Here is a 16,419-nt window from a genome sequence, read left to right as displayed (position 1 = left end):
CAAATTCCTTTTGGAAATCCTTGCACAAGCAAAAGTTGGACAATTTCACCTATCAGTCCTTAGCAAGACACTTTAACCCCACTTTAATCCAGACACCACTTTTGATGAACTGCTGTATTTTTGAACATTTTTATTTGACTCTATCTATAATATTTTTTCTGTCTTCATTTGTCCCAACAAGATTTGCATTGAATTAAATTGAACCCAAGAATGGGTAGATATATAAAGAGAAGTCACTTTTTTTTCATAAAACTGGAAAAAAAAGTTTTGGGAACATCAGCCTCTTTTCTACTCTGGGACAGAGACAAAGGTCAAGCTAAGCATAGGTTAGAAACAACTATTTTGGTGTCTGATTTGCCGTAACTAACCTAGGCAATTTGAGAAAATTTCCCTACTGAGGAGCAAGGAAAATGTTCCCAGTGTGATGGGTGCTCATGTCCCACAGGACAGAAATGTTTAACATCCACAGAACAGAGAGGAGAACAAACCCCAACTCACAGAAACATTTACTCAGATGTCAGGGTAAGAAAAACTACAGCTGTGATCAATGTACAATAAAATCACAATTTGGAGACGTTGTTCAATGAAAATTATTTTGCCTTCATCAATACCACTTTTCATGAAAACTGAAGAATGACTTATGTCATTCTTGGATCAGACAAAGATTATTTTCTTCTCTTTACTGTCAAGCTGAACAATTTGTGCATTTAGAGACACTGCAGAAAACGTTGTTGGAAAATAGTGAAAACGAGAAACTGTGATCTTGAGGTAAATTTAAGATTTCTTATGAAAAGTTTTCAGAATACTGAAAGGTATTACAATAATACAGAAATACAGAATAATGAAGAGGTTGATTTTTGTGGTTTCATCACAGAATTATCAAATACTACTTAAAGTTAATACTAAAGATGGGTGACTGCCACTTGTAGGGTAATTAAATCTGGCCTAACAAGTTTCATTCCTATGCTTTTCCAAAAAAATCTACAAATAATTACCACTAATACACTGAGGTAGCAGCTGCTTTGTTTTTCAGAGACCTTTGGTAAGAGAAGACTAAAGGATAAAAGTAATTTATTATGCCTGTCCTGCTCTAACATCTCACAGGCAAACAAATATGAATTCTCAGGTAATGTCCACCTGAGTCTTTTAGTGGCTTAAATGGATCCTGACCCAATCACATTTTTATGAACTGTATCTGCTGCTCACCTACACCAAACAACAATTTCACCCTTAAACCTCAGTCCATTGGTGTAGCCAGAAGTAATTGTGCAACACTGAGGAAGATCCAAATGTAATAATACAACTAAATGTAGCTTCATTAAATACTTTGCATTTTTACCAAATTACACCTCTGGTGTCTTTGATAATGTGGAATCTAGAGGCAGGACTGGAAGATGATTTGTCATGGGTACAGGTGGTGTTGAAGGAAACTGAGCACCGGCACAACTTTTTCTTTGTATATCTCCAGCTTCTTATTTTTCTTCTGATAATCAATGTGGCCAACATGCAGCTTTGTTGGTAGAAGTTCTGCTTACTTAATAGTACAACATTACTTTTAAAAGAGTAAATCTCCCACTCAGCTTTGATCTAGATTTTTTTTTTTTTTTTTACAAGAAACAAAGAAAGGAGGGTGAAACCTTACCAGGAGCAGAAGAAGTGTCATAGAATATTCCTAGTTGGAAGGGAATTGAGTCAAGGACTGAGTTCAGTCTTGACCCTGCACAAGACAACCCCAAACCCCCCTTGCCACGTGCCCCAGAGCATTGTCCAAACACTCCCTGGGCTCTGCCAGGCTGTGCTGTGACCACTGCCCTGGGGAGCCTGGGCAGTGCCCACACACCCTCTGGGGGAAGAGCCAGGAGGATACAAACGATTTTAAAATATACCAAGGAAAACTTCTTGTCTGCTGGGTTCTCCTTCGTCCCAGCTCATTTGCAATATAAAAAGTTCTCCCCTAGCACTCTGTAAATGTAGTCCAGGAACTTAAAACTAGCAGACACGCAGACATCAGTAAAATTGATAAGGCTGTTAGACTCCCAAGAGCTGTATTGATTAGCTGGTGGGACACTTTATCACCTTGTCACAATTAAGTGCTGTTTTAATAGTCCCCTTTTCCCATTTAATTGTTTCTCTTCTTCATTAACAATGTATGAGGCCTACTGCTACAAGAGTGGCGTTCCATCCGGGGGGATTAGCAGTTTCTGCAGGGAGTTTTGCACACCCTTCCAATGTGCATTTTATCACAGGCATCAGCTGAAGTCTGCTCTTGGTTTGTGCATCCACTGAGTCCCAGCCCATGGAGATTGGCAGGAGTCACAAAAATTCTCAGTTTTGGTGTCAGAGTGGCTCCCGCCAACACTCCACTCCTGCACAAATGCATTGGAGGCTGATGCAAGAGCAAACTCACCGTGGCAGCTCTCAGTTACCTTAATTTTAGGTTGGCTGTGAGGAGTATTCAGCTTTATAAAGATTAATCTCTTTTTCTTTTAGAAAAACATGCTTATTTGTAAAAAGGCGCTTCATTGAAACTGAAGTTGTTGAATATTTCCAGTTCAAAGTGAGAACTTGCATTTTTTTAACAACAGTTTTATTTTAGCAGGAAGTTTATCTACACCAGCAAAAAACCCAAGCACTTACCATCACATACTGAAAGGGTGTGATAGCCAAAAAAACAATTCTTGCCCTTTGTGGTTTGGCTTTGACACACTGATCACATTTCCTACAGTTTTTATAACATCTGTCACCATTTTTACACAATCAGCCTTCTAGATATGTAGAACCCAAATCCTTTCACCCCCTTTTCAGTCTATAGGAAAATTAACGATCCATGAAAATGTCGTACCAGTTATTCAAAGGACAGCAAGGATAATTTGTGACCTCTTGCTGTCTCAGGGGCTGCTGACACTTCACTCTTGCCTTTTCTTGTTGATATTTTCATGCAGGGCAATGTCTAGGTAATGAAATCACTTAAACTTTGTTACTGAGTTTCATGTAGTGCTTTTTCCCCTTCAAAAACCTTCGGTGAAATCCACCTAAGCAGCTGCAAATCATTGAATATATCAGAAAAAACCTTCAAAAATACTGTAAAAAAAAAAAAAAAGAAAAATTAAAACTTTGAACATGTTAATGCTTTGACTTCCCAAGGGAGGCAAACCTTAAAGTAATAGTGTTGCACGCAAAGCTGATATTGCAGCTCTTAAAAAACTTTACATTTAACCAGGACCATTCAATGATAATGGTAGGATAAGGAAATGGTTGTTGAATGTGTGCAACATCATCAAACCTTAATCATGAGAGTTAGAAGGGATCCATGGAATTATCTACACAAGCAGCAAGTGGTGGAATGAAGCAAAGAATATTTCAAATACTGCTGTGAGGTGAGAGCATTTTGCTTTCAAAAGTCTGCTGTTAGAATGCAGTGCTGGACAATGATCCTCGAGCCATCACCTCTGTATTCTCCTCCCTGGGCTGGCAGGGGGTTGGGACTGGATGAACTTTAAGGTCCCTTCCATCTCAAACCATCCTGGGATTCACTGAAGCAGCTCCTCCCCATTTCTGGGTAGACTCTGCCTATCTGTGTGCAGGCCTTGCCAGTCCCATGGCATCAATTCCAAGCATTGGCACACTCCTAATTGCATTCCAAAGCCAGTCTGCACTGACCCAGCAGCTCCATGTCCAGGGTCTTTGGACATCTGCACATCAAGTCACCCTCAGCAAGAAGCTTGGTAGCCCTCTGCTGTCCTCAGTCCTGTCACCATGAGATTTTCCTGGTTTTCTGAGCGTTCATATTAAAGTAGAAGTGTGCACCTTCTCATGCTCGTTCATGTAAACAAGGAGATTGTATTTATAAATATTACCATTGTTTTCACATTCTTCTCCAAAGAGAGGAATGGTTGTGTGACACTTCCTTTGACCAGTGTGGTTGAAAGGTGGGAATACCACCCTCCAATCCATGATCACCTTTCTAAAACTATATAATAGAGAAGTAATAAACAAAGGGCGGAGATTCTTCTCTGCTGATGCTGCTCTCCCAAATTCCGACTCTATGTGTTACTTGAGCGAGGATAACAGTGACACAGTCCCACGTGCCCATGACTTTCTCTGCAATGTGAGCTCCCAAACTGTGCTCTTCCAGCCCAAAACTCCCAACAGCCCAAACAATGGTGATCCCATAAATGCCATACAGAAGAGAAGGATCAGTTCCCTCCTGGAGTGGTTCTGTGCTGTGACCCAAACAGCCCGGGTGCAGATGGTCTTTGCTGGGGGGGGACCACTCCTGACCTTTGTTCAGATATTCTCCTGGTCTTTTCTCATCCCTAGTCTGAACTATTGCAAGAAGTTATTCTGTTCCAGAAACAGGTCTTTAAATTGAACCTTTTGATCCTCGTGAGATCCCTGTGAGCTCATTTCTCCAGGTTTCTTCTCCCCCTGGCTACCAGCACTGTGGCTGCTCTCTCAGTTTGTTGGGGTGTGGTCGGTACACCAGGAATGTGCTGCACGAATAAATGTTTGCTGTCACCACCCAAGGGTCACCTGCTGGATTGGGAATAGGTGCATTTCCCCTCCCTATTGCCCCAGACTGTTGCTGTACCTGGCATGAAACAATTTCCAGACCTGTGTCAGGAATTGCCAGACAGGCCCTGAGGACAGAATTCCAGTGCTGCTTCCGAAGACAACTCAAACCTCAGAGCAATCCCATTTTTCACATTCCCCACTGACTATTTCTTCTCCTCCAAATAGTAGAATTAGAACCTTTAAACATTTTAAGCTGGGAAGCTCGTAGGTTTAGAGATGGAAGAATATTGTTGGAAAGCATCACCAGATGCTCGCCTGGATCTAAAATTACCCTGCAGACATCTGCTGCTGAGTGCTTCTACAAACAGCACCCTGGGCTGGGCTAATCCCTCATCTTTGTTGGATTTTGAAGGCTCTCTTTCCTTCTGTGTCCCATAACTGTTCTTCCAGAGGGACTCAGGATTTGCCCAGTTACTCTGCTACTGGTGCTGACTGACTTGACTCAGAACAGGATTATTCCAGTGGAGAGCATTCCTGAAAACCCCGTGCTGGCTTCTGAGCCAAACCTCTTCAGAGGCTCTCCTGTTTCCAGAAAAACACAACTCTTCTTTTTGGTCTAAAAAGGCACAAAATTGTTCCTTTTAATCTAAAAAGATCTTTCTGTGTGCTGAGAAAAGCTTTTGAAGCAGTGAATTCAAAAGGATAAAAAGTTTAGCTTACCTACACTCATCTCTGCTCTTGGCATTGCACATTTATGATGTATGCACAGTTAACAATGGAGATATTTACATTTAGCAAGATGAAGTGGACATCCATTATTAATTGTTAAATTAATAAACCATAATCAGGCACATCTCACTTTGTGAAAACCACTTTTTATCATTTCCAGTACAACTTCAGCAGATTTTATGCTCTGTTTATGATGCATTTAGGGCTTCTTTTGCTGTTTCCTTTGGGGACTACACTCTATTACCAAAGTAATCAATAACTACAAGCTGGTTTCTCCTGCTGCTAACACAGACATGAGCCAGGACTTCTGTCATAGTTCTGCTAATTTGAAAAATGCATATAGGTTTAGAAAAAAACAGAATAATTAATATTCTAATTATTTTTATCTTAATCACTATTATTCTAATAGTAAAATTTCAAACTGGAAAAAAGCTCTTCAACTGGAAGTACTTAGAGTTCAATTTGTGTAGCTGAGGAAAAATTTAAACATAAAGCTAAATGAGTTGAGTTCTAACACTTCTAATTTAAGATCAAGAAGTGAGTTAATTATAGTGTATAATTAAATATCATAATAAAGAGCAAATTAACTCTGCCAGGGCTTTCCCCTACCTTTTTTCATTGAAGTATTTCAAATGTACCAATAAAGGAGAAATAACAGGAAGCAGCAGCCATACGTTAGAGCTTATATATTGAAATTATAAGTATGACATAAGATTATAACCAAGGAACAATTCTGTAAGAGCAATGTTGATTAAAAACCAACAAAGATTTCAATTTACAGCTTGTGTTTACTTCAGATGAAGAGGGATGTATTCAGATGTATTTCTCAACTATTTGTTTCAGAAAAACATAAAGCTTTGGGAAAAGAAAAAAATACTGTGATTGTATGGGTTGTGAGACTTATGAAGTCAGGTAAAAAATCTGACTAAAAGTTATAAAAATTTTCTTCTATTTTTTAATTGCTGGTCTCCATCACATGTGCATGTTTTACAGCTGTGTGAAAGACAATAAAAGTAATTTCCTGCCCATTTTATGTGCTATTTTTCAGAAAGTCAAGAAGGTGGCTTCAAAGTAACAATTAGCATGGCTTGTTAAGTTTGGTAGCTTTGAGCATCTCCTGTTATTCAGGATTTATGCTGCTGTAACTATTCAAGCAAAAATAAAATAATAGGCACTCTGGAAATTTTTAAAGGAAGTTTAGAGCATTTCTATCAGAAGCACAGTGACTGTTTGGTAGTTATGGCAATGGAAATAAAAGGTAAATTTAGTGGATTAAGTTTTAAACCAGCTTCTAAAACAGATGTTTAAGGCTCTTCCCCCTGTTACACGTTTTTTGCAGTATACAACTTATAAAAGACTTTCCCTCTTAATTGTTTTGGGTTTGTTTGTTTGTTTGTTTAAAGATTCAGTAGGAACACAGTGACCTAAGGCCACAAAGACAAACACAGAAATCATCTTAGGGCATGATTTAAACTACAGACTTGGCCGCACCTCTTCACTGAATACTTGTTTAATCACTCTCCCCTGCACTCCATCTTTACAAGGCCAGGACGTCTTGTCAGATCTTATCTGATACAGCAACTCAGCTGAAAATGATTCCAATTTTCTAGAAATAGTGGTGATTTGCAGCCTGGTGGTCTAAGGTGTAAATTAAAGCTGATTTGCAGGCTGTAACACAGAAATGAATTGATACACCTCCAAAACAAACCCAGCTTCCCCATACACATCCCAGCAGGGTTTGCCTTGTTTGCCTCACCTGTTTTGCTCCCAGACAGGAGTTTATAGAAGAGATGTTTATTGCTTTTTCCTACAACTCCTGCCTGGTTGATTGGGGTTATCCTCCTGAATTCCAGGCTCACTGCCTCCAGCTCTGACTGATGAGCACTTCCACAACTCAGACAGTGAAGGATCACCTTAAATGTGCTGTCTTGGGCAATAAAAGAGTTAGACATGGTCATTAAACCCTCCCTAGACCCCCTCATCTCAGATTGGGACATATTCATACATTAATCCAAGACATTAAAAACAAATCTGATGATTCCAGATGTGAGGGTCTCTCTTGCTGTTCCTGTGTGTCCAGCAGCTATGGACAGAGGCCAGAAAATTTGTCTTCCAAGATGGATAAATTAATCCTCTTCCTAGAAATCCAAAACTTTATTTGACTGTATAACCTAAGTAAAAACTGCCTGGTAGAAAGAGGAGAAAGGGCATCAGAGGACACCCTGATACTCATCCCTGCACAGACTTCCCTTCCACCACTCAGAGCTGGGATCAGTTTCCTCCAGACAGAACAACTCTGATTTGTAACATTGATACCAACCCTAGGTAAATATAAAGAAATTCAAATGTCTTGCACTGAGGCACATAATCCTTGCCTGAGTGCCTCAACCAAAGCAAACACAGAGCACAGCAATAATTTAAACAGGGGGAAGTGAGCCAGGTGGGGAGAATGCAAATGGTCTTTATGATCTTGTTTATTTGGCTATATGGAAGTAAGGTCTGGGTGTGATGTTTATCATCAGATCTAATATAGTGGTGTCAAATCCCGAGCAAGTGTTCTGCAAATCCTTTAAAGCTCTGCAATTATTCCTGACAGGACAGGTGGAAAAAGTCAGCCCTGCAGTGAGGCAGGAAAGGCTCAGGCAAAACAAGAGAAAGGAAAAAAATCTTTCTTGGAAGGTTTGCATGTGGGTGTTGTGGATGTTAAATTGTCTGTGCCATATTTCTGACTCTAATGCATTAAACAGGGAGGTTATAGGAGAACAAAGCTGTCTTTGAGGACAGATCTACAGGTTCCTTACTGATTTAGTTTGTTGTTGAAGATTACTACAGAATCCAGAGACTTTTCTTTCCATTTAAGGTAACTTTATATAAAAATAGTAGAATTGTGTTTCCCTATAAAAAGGAGAATTGTGTTCCCTTCAATCACATTATATACAGCAAACATTTAGCTAAACTGTCTGTACATGCAGCTCATTTTACAGCAAAAAAACCCCAATTCATTTAAAAGAGAATCTAGGAAAGAAAAAAAAAGGTTTATATTGCTTCAGCTACTTCTTTTAATTTGAGTGTGTGGAAGATAAAAATTGCATAATTATACCAATGTAAAAAAAAAAAACCACCCTTAAATGTGTGTATTAGAAGAACACACCAATATTCTTTAAATTTCTCAGTTCCCAAGTCCATGAGGTGCAATGAATTGCACATTCAATGTACATATTGATTCAACACAACTCCACACAAACACACACCAAAACTGGCACTGGATTTAAGAAAACGAGAGGTGTGGGATTTTGTAATTACTTTCTGTGTAATAAAAAAGGCTGGATCCATGCTGATCCTCTTTGCACATCTCCAAAGCAATTTATCACTTTTCAGCCACTTAATAAACTTCAGTGGGAGCCAGGCAGCCAGAACTTGTGTTATTCTGCTCGTGTCAGGGGTTGCCTTTCACAAGATCTCACCCTTCCCCTCACACTTCTTGCTGCCACTGTTTTTGGGGCAGTTTCCCCCCAATGACCAGCATGACCAGTGCCTCTCACCTCACCTCTGAACACCACTGGTAATTACATGGTAATTACATGCATTGAGGAGACACTTCTGAGCCTTAATTCCTCCAGGTCAAGCAGGCCCAGCTCTCTCAGCCTCTCCCCAGTGACAGATGCTCCAATCCCTGACACTGAAATTAGAAGTAAAGCCAAAATTTAGAGTGTCCATTATCCAAAATAGCAACACTTTCTATGAACTGAAATAAAAGTTTTCAGAACTAGGTCCTTGTGAATTAAAAAGTGAGATAATGACAGAGGCAGATCAACAGGAAGGCATGGCAATACATTCAGGGGAAGCTGCTACACTCAGTGCTGGATAAAACCTTTTCATTCAGTGTGGTGCGTGCAAATTTGTGCATGCACAAGATGATAATGCAAGCTCTGCAATTATTAGCAAGAATAAAAGCACTTTATCAGCAGATCTCAATGAGTGTGTTCTTTGTAACATTGAATAATTTGTGAAACTGGGAACTGGGACATATAGCAGCAAAGTGACTGACAGTCATTCAGAAGGCCAGTATCAGCCCTGGGAACAGAACCAAGGACATTCTAATCCCTGGACAGAAATACTACAAGTTATAACTTTTTTTTTTCTCCCAAAATGTGGTTTTGTCAATGGGTCGTTATCTTGAGCTAGGAGAATTGTTTTTGAGGTCTTTGTGCCCATTAATTTCTTGGTGTTCCTGTGAAACAGATGATTTTTATCCCCCCTGTGGTTCCTGCCACAAGAACATCTGTGCATGGGGACAGACAGAAAAGTCCCCAGTGTACTGATCCTATTATCCAGCTACCAGAACGTGTAATGTTCTGCTCTCTGCAAATCACAATGGATTTGATTCAAAAACTTAAATATAGAAACCATCAATTCCCCAAATGGCTAATTATTTTTGAAAGGGATACATTAGTTCTGCTGTTGTTGTTTTGGTTTTTTTTTTTTTTTTTTTTAGAAAGGCAAATACAGGGGAAACAGCTGTTTTACACCCGTGAGTCTTTGGAAATGTTCAGGATCAAAGATGACTGATACTTGTTTAAGACACAGAAGCTACACTTTTGGCTTCTAGGTAGCCAGCACACCAGGGTAATAAAGAATGGGTTTGGGAATACTTTAAATCCTGGCAGATGCTAGAAACAATTCAGGAAACTGCTAATATCCAAAGACTAAGGGCACTTCAGCTGATCCAGGCCTCCTTCAGTACCAACATCCCAGCAGGCAGTAATGAGTAGTGAAGTGTTAAGGAACCATTCTTGTTTCCAGCTGAGTGGTTCCTTGCTAAAGCTTCTTTCCATAGGTCTTTGGAAGCTTTGGAAAGAGCTGAAAGTGTCAGGCAAGGTGAGATGGTGATTTTCAAACAAACTGCATTTGCATTTCTAATCATGGTGTTCTTTAACCTATTAACAGCTACAGTCCCATTTCCTCTGGATTTCTGTGGATCTTTCCAGAGAATTATAGGCTTGAGGCTGATATTAAAGCTGGATAATTACCATTGCACACTTACAGCTTTGTCAGATTTGCTGCCTTCTTTTATTTTCCTTTAAATTTGTGCATTTCTCCCCCCCTTCTCTTCTTTCAGGTGAATTTATTCTCAGTTTTAGATGTGTTTCAGAAATATGGAAGCCATCAACTCTGATATTAAAAAAAGAAGCCTGAAAGCAAGAGCAGTGGTGATAGATGGGGCTGTGGTGACAGCTGGGGCTGTGGATTACTGTTCTTACAGGGATTTAATTATGCACCTCTGTGCAGAGAAAACTGCAGCAAAACTTGCAGCAAGGGTCAGTCTGCAGAACTGGTACAACATTCCTCTGTGTGATCCAGAAATGTACAAAATTACTTGCCCAGGGCACAAAGTAACAGAGCAGTTTTATTTTGATGTTAATGTAGATAAAATCCCCCCCACAAGGCTTTTTTTTTAGTTGACAACGCCACTTTAAAAGTCTTACAATCCTGCAAATGCTAAGAAATTTTCAGGACATTTTCAATATTATTATGAAGTATTTCTTTTCCGCCAGAAATAAAGCAAAAACTAATTTGTAATGCAGTTCCTTTGTTTATTTTCAGCAGCTTTTCTACTTGCATTCCTTGTATTTACTGCTAGACCAAATACTAACACAGATTTTAAGACTTTGTTTTGCAGAGTACAGGGCAGGTAAGAAATCTGTTATCTCTCAAAGTCCTGCCCTATAGCTCTGAACGCTCTGCAATAATGAGCTTTCAGAGATAAAGTTTCCTCATTCTAAACAGAAAAGGTGCATGATCCCAATGGTCTGTGCAAATGTCACTTCTTGAGTACCTCCAGAATGTCTCTAATTACTTACCAAGTGCCACAGAGGAGAATTTGTACTTATCCTTTACCTGGGGTGAAGGCTATGACAATTCCTGACAATTTCTTGTAGTTGTAGACATTTTTTCTTAATATTATTCAAGTTAACATAACACTCTGTGGAAAACTTTGCTTCCAGCTTGTGATTTGCACCTGCAGTGACATCTCCAATTCAGTGTGAAACTCCCCATTATTCTCCAGGTGCTTAAGGATGCATAAGGCTGGACTCCTTTTAAATTGGTCTGGAGTCAAATTGTAGAATTTCTTTTTTTTTTTTTTTTTTTTCATTCTTACTTTAACTCTTGTTTTTTTCTTATGTCGTTTCCATCTAACTTAGCAAGTGGCTCTGGCTTGGTTTGGGATTGAAGCTGAATTGTCCCCTCTACTTCCCATGGACTTTGATGTGGAGAACAGCTCATTCCAGGACTCCTAAATAGTTTTAAAGAGGGTTCTGGACTATAGAAAATGGTGTAAAATCATGTGGAAAGAATTATAAATGTTTCTCTGTTAAATTCTCTTATTACATAGACAAGGTTGCTCTGCCTTTTTACATCTTTATTTCTTCATTCTTCATCTTGGTGGCTTCCACCTGCTTTTCCCCCTTATCCTGACCACAATTACCATACTAGAGATGAAGGCTCAGATGTTGTGCCTGTACTGTATCTGTGGAACTGAGCACAGCAAAACATGGAAGCTCAAATCCAAGTGGCCATTATGATGCTCAAGTCTTTAATATTTCTTCAGTTTAAAAACCATAAACTTAATTGGGAATTCAGCTCATTCAACTCTCTGGCTGCCAGCTCATGGTTTGTTGTTTGTGTTTTTTTCTCCTTCTGGGTTCACCAAGAATCACAGTTTTATCTAATCACTGAGAATCTCCTCCTTTCGCTGAAAAAAAAAGGACAGAGAATCATATTAAACACATAAAACCAGAAATGTTGAAGTGCAAGTGTTAAACTTGAGTAGTCAAACGTGTTGTAAGTTTGGCTGAAAGTCTTCTGGTATTATTATTGCTGTTATTACACTAATACATAATAATTAGAAATAAATTATAATACAAATAATGTATTATGACAATGGTAAATCTCTTTTCCTCAAATAACATTTGTTTGAACAGTTTAGGGTTTTCACCAGTATTTATAGAACACAGAAGATGAAGGGAATAAAAAGGGGAAATGGACTTTTTTTCAGCTCAAATTTAATACATTAAAAATATCCATAAAGCAATCATTACTCCCAGTGACAAAAAGTGAACATGTAAGTACATTTTTAGAAGAAGGACTTGCCAGGCAAATCCCCCTGTATTCCCAGCCGAGGAACAACCTGTTAATCAAAACACAGAGATCCACATGACATTTGCTGGAGCTCATTTTTAGCTCATTAAAATAACACAGACAGCATTGGAGACCTGCCCTGGGTGTGCTCTGCAGTTTTCTTGCCACTCTGCCCCACCAGGCCTCCAAGGACAGCCTGGAAACCAAAGTGCCACATGTGTGGCTGGCTGTGTCCCTATGCTGTGTCCTGTCTCTGCACAGGGATGTAGAATCTGGGCATCGGGATGTAGCCAGAGTGGAATTCCCTGTGCCCATGGATTTGGCACTCAGCAGATTTGCTGCTCATCCAGCATAGTCTGGAGTGAACAGAAGCTTCAGTCATGTCTAAAGCTGCTTTTTGCTCTCATTGAGGTGAACAGTGGGAGTCTTGCTGGCTCCAGGACAGCAGCATTAACCTGAGGCTCTAAAAATTAAAGGATTTTATTTAGGAAATCCTTCCCTTGACATCCAAGAGTCCAGGTTTCCTGCCTTGGATTTATAGACTAAAGCATTTCAAACACTTTCTGTCCTGTAGACCATTTCCTTAAGAATATGGCCTGGGATAATCAGAGTCTGTGACAACATCTCTGCTCAAATGACAGAGAGAAAAGCTGCCCAAAATGAGTAAATGCTGTAGCTAACAACATTTTCATGTGCCATATATCATGGAAAAAGCAATCTGATCCTGCCTGTCAGAGAAAATAAAATGCATTAGGAAACTGTAAAATCATTTGCCTTAAGTGGTTTGCCACTATAATAGTGATGCAATTTTCTTTAATTCAATCACCAAATACTGCCTTAATCCTCTAACATCGTGCTGCAGCACTTCTGCAGAGGACAGGTCAGAGCAGCCCGTGCCATGCTGCTCAAGATAATCAGATTATTGATGGTGACTTTTTCTCCTCCCATCCTCTAGGAAGATAAACTCTTTACCCTCTTTTTACTCAGTTCTTTTGGGGTTTTTTTTTGCAATTTTTTTCTTCCAAACTGTAAACCAATTTATTCACCAAGCCACCATCCTGCAATTCCTTGTCTAAAAGCTCTTTTAATTAGCATGAGGTCGGCTGTGTCAGCTGCTTTCAACAATTCCTGTGGCACATTATGGAAGGAATAAGTAACTGATAAAACATACAGACTACAGCCACGGGCAGTTTGCGTTTGGTTGGGTTTTTTCTTTCAATACTTTCAAGCAATACAATGTACCTTCTTTAACTTTTAAAATATTAACAGCTTTACAGATATTTCCCAAAGGCACTGTATCAAAACTTACAATCTAAACTGGATATAGTCTAAATCCTTTTGATATCCCCACTCAGGCGTGTTGTAGCTGAATTTTAATGTCTGGGTTTGCTTTCCAAGGGAGTTTCCAGGTGGTTTGTTGCTAATGTGAGGCACGTGGAAGATCGGCAGCGACAATTAGGAGGGTGGATGAGAGGATCATCAAAGCCCTGCTGGCTCTGTGAATGGATGGGCTGGGTCCTCTGGATCCCCAGCTGGCACCACTGTCACTTTGCTGATTTAGGCTGGATAAAGTGCAGAGCCAGTTTGTCCTGCAGTGCACATTGTCTCAGTTTGGAAAGACAGGTGTCTGCCAGGGAAAACTGGAGGTCCCCTTGGAATGGAGAGTGTAAACCCCCCTCCCTCCAAATTATTATAATTTTGCAATTAAGGGGCTTTCAGGCAAAGATTTGGGAATAGGAATAACAGTTCTTTACTAGGACTATTAAAAATACAAATGTAGTAGTAAAAAAACAAACCAACAAACAAAAATCCTAGAAATCCTGACAGAGTCAGAGATACGACCTGACACCCTGTTGGTCAGAGTGTTGGAAGCAGTCCAAATAAATCCTCCTGGTGAAACAGATGTTCTGTTGGAGTAGAGATGATCCTGTAGAAGGATCCAGTGATGGTGAGATGGGTCTGGTCTTCCTCCAGTAATCCAATTGGAAAACAAACTGCCTGGTGTTCCTATATCTCAGTTTTTATCTGGGTAGGAATGGTTGGTTCCTCCCCACTGGGTGGAGCATCTCCCAATGGGATGATGGAATGTGTCAGTCACTGGTGAGCCTCAATGGCCCATTAACAGAAGATATCCCCAAGGGTGGACAGTGGTGGAAGAAACACTGCCCCACCTGGTTTAACAGCTGGGCTGTTATCAGAAGGCATCCACCCTCCTCCCCCTGGAGTTACAAGAGATTAAAAAAACCCCATCTCCCCAGCTGCTTTTAACAGATGAAATAGAATACACAATTTTTGGTTACATAACCCGACAGACAAATGAAGAGGGAATGTGTAAGGACAGCAGCTGGCTGTGGTAGAGGGGAAAACTTTCCTCTGTGCTTACACACACAGCCTCAAGATATGCCAGGAGAGGTTTGATTTGGATGTTAGGAAAAAATTCTACATGGGAAGCAGGGGAACATGCTGGCCAAGGAAGTGTTAGAATCACCATGACTTGAAGTGTTTGAAAATCATGGAGATGTGCCACAAAGTGACATTTTCTAGTGCTGGGCCTGGCAGTGCTGGGTTAATTGCTGGACTCCATGATCTTTCCCAACCTTTATTGTGATCTCCTGATTCTATGGATGACAAGCTGGGATCCCACATCATAAGGGAGGAGAGACAAGCCCTCCATCCGTGCAGTTTCTGTGGAGACTGTACAACAGTTTTGTGAAGTTCTCCTGTAAAAAGGAACACCTGTGCTTAAACTTGCAGAAATTTAAGTCCAGATGGATTTTCTAATTCACATTCTTAATTTTAAATGCACTTTATTTTTCTTCATTTTAAAGCTGTATATTTAAAGCTGTAAATTTCTCCTCCTCAATCTTCTCGCACTGGCTGTCCTTCACAGCTGTATTTGCTTTTTGTCCTGAGTGCACTCTTTGATTGCCAAGGCTGCCATGCCCCCATGACTCACAGCTAATTTCACAGAAAACAGAGGTGCGTAGCTTTCAACCCTGTGGCACATGAAAGTAAATAGAAAGGAAACTAGAGAAGGAAAAAAAACCCCATCAGTTCCACCCTAAGACATCAGAGAGGCAAAGGATCAGGGAAATGCACATCGCAGCCTTTCAGACAAAGAAAACCTTAAATTGCTGCTGTAGTTCCTCTGTTGTACTTTGCTTTTTTCCCTGGTGAACTGAAAAGCTGATACCACAAGAGGGAGCAGAGACAGGGACATTTCCCATTTTGCTTTATGATTTTCCCTTCCTCTGCAGGTCTGATCTTGGGACTTAAGGAAAGACCTCAGGAAACAAAGTCACTTCTGTGGATGGACTTGGCTGGTGCAGAAGTCAAGCAGTAAATAGAGCAGCAATTTTTGAGCTGCAGGAGATAATGGAAATCCTCAAACATTCATATCTTTCTGCTCAGAGGAAGATTTCATCTTTCATGGCTACACCCACAATTATAGATTTATTGCAGCTGAGTAACAACATTTATATTTGTAAATTTGGGCTGATATTGAGTGGCTTTAGCTGCAGCAGTTTCATGTGAACTTCTTGCCCTCCACACTCATTTATATCCACATGTGCAAGCTGGCACACTAAATTTAATTTCATTTAATTTTTCCAAGAAGCAGATAACCTAAACCCATTACATTTCAATTTGGCTTGTTTATTCATCTGTTTAAGATGCATGGAGATGACATACAAAGATAGTTAAGATTAATGAGTAGCTGATTAGTAGTTGAGTTCACATATGGAAACAAAGCACCTGAAATAATTGCAGCAGGAAACTCATGACATTTATTTTAATTGGTTTGGGATGGTTTTGTTTGTTTTTGTAAGGGCCAGATTGCTTACAAAGCCATTTCCCTTGTGCCACTGAAATAAAACACAGAAATGATCTTAATACAAAAGAACATGGTAGACACAGCAGTCAGTAGCAGTTCTGGTGAGTTTTTCATTTGTTTTAAGAAAGGCCTTTATTTTTGAAAGCTTTTAGTCATCAGCCCAGCTTTAGGTAAGTTCTAATCTTTATTACCCTGAATTTTGG

Source organism: Prinia subflava, chromosome 7, assembly GCF_021018805.1.
Source record: "Prinia subflava isolate CZ2003 ecotype Zambia chromosome 7, Cam_Psub_1.2, whole genome shotgun sequence".
Taxonomy (NCBI): Eukaryota; Metazoa; Chordata; class Aves; order Passeriformes; family Cisticolidae; genus Prinia; species Prinia subflava.
The sequence above is the reverse complement of the archived record's forward strand: the minus strand, read 5'-3'. Positions refer to the sequence as shown.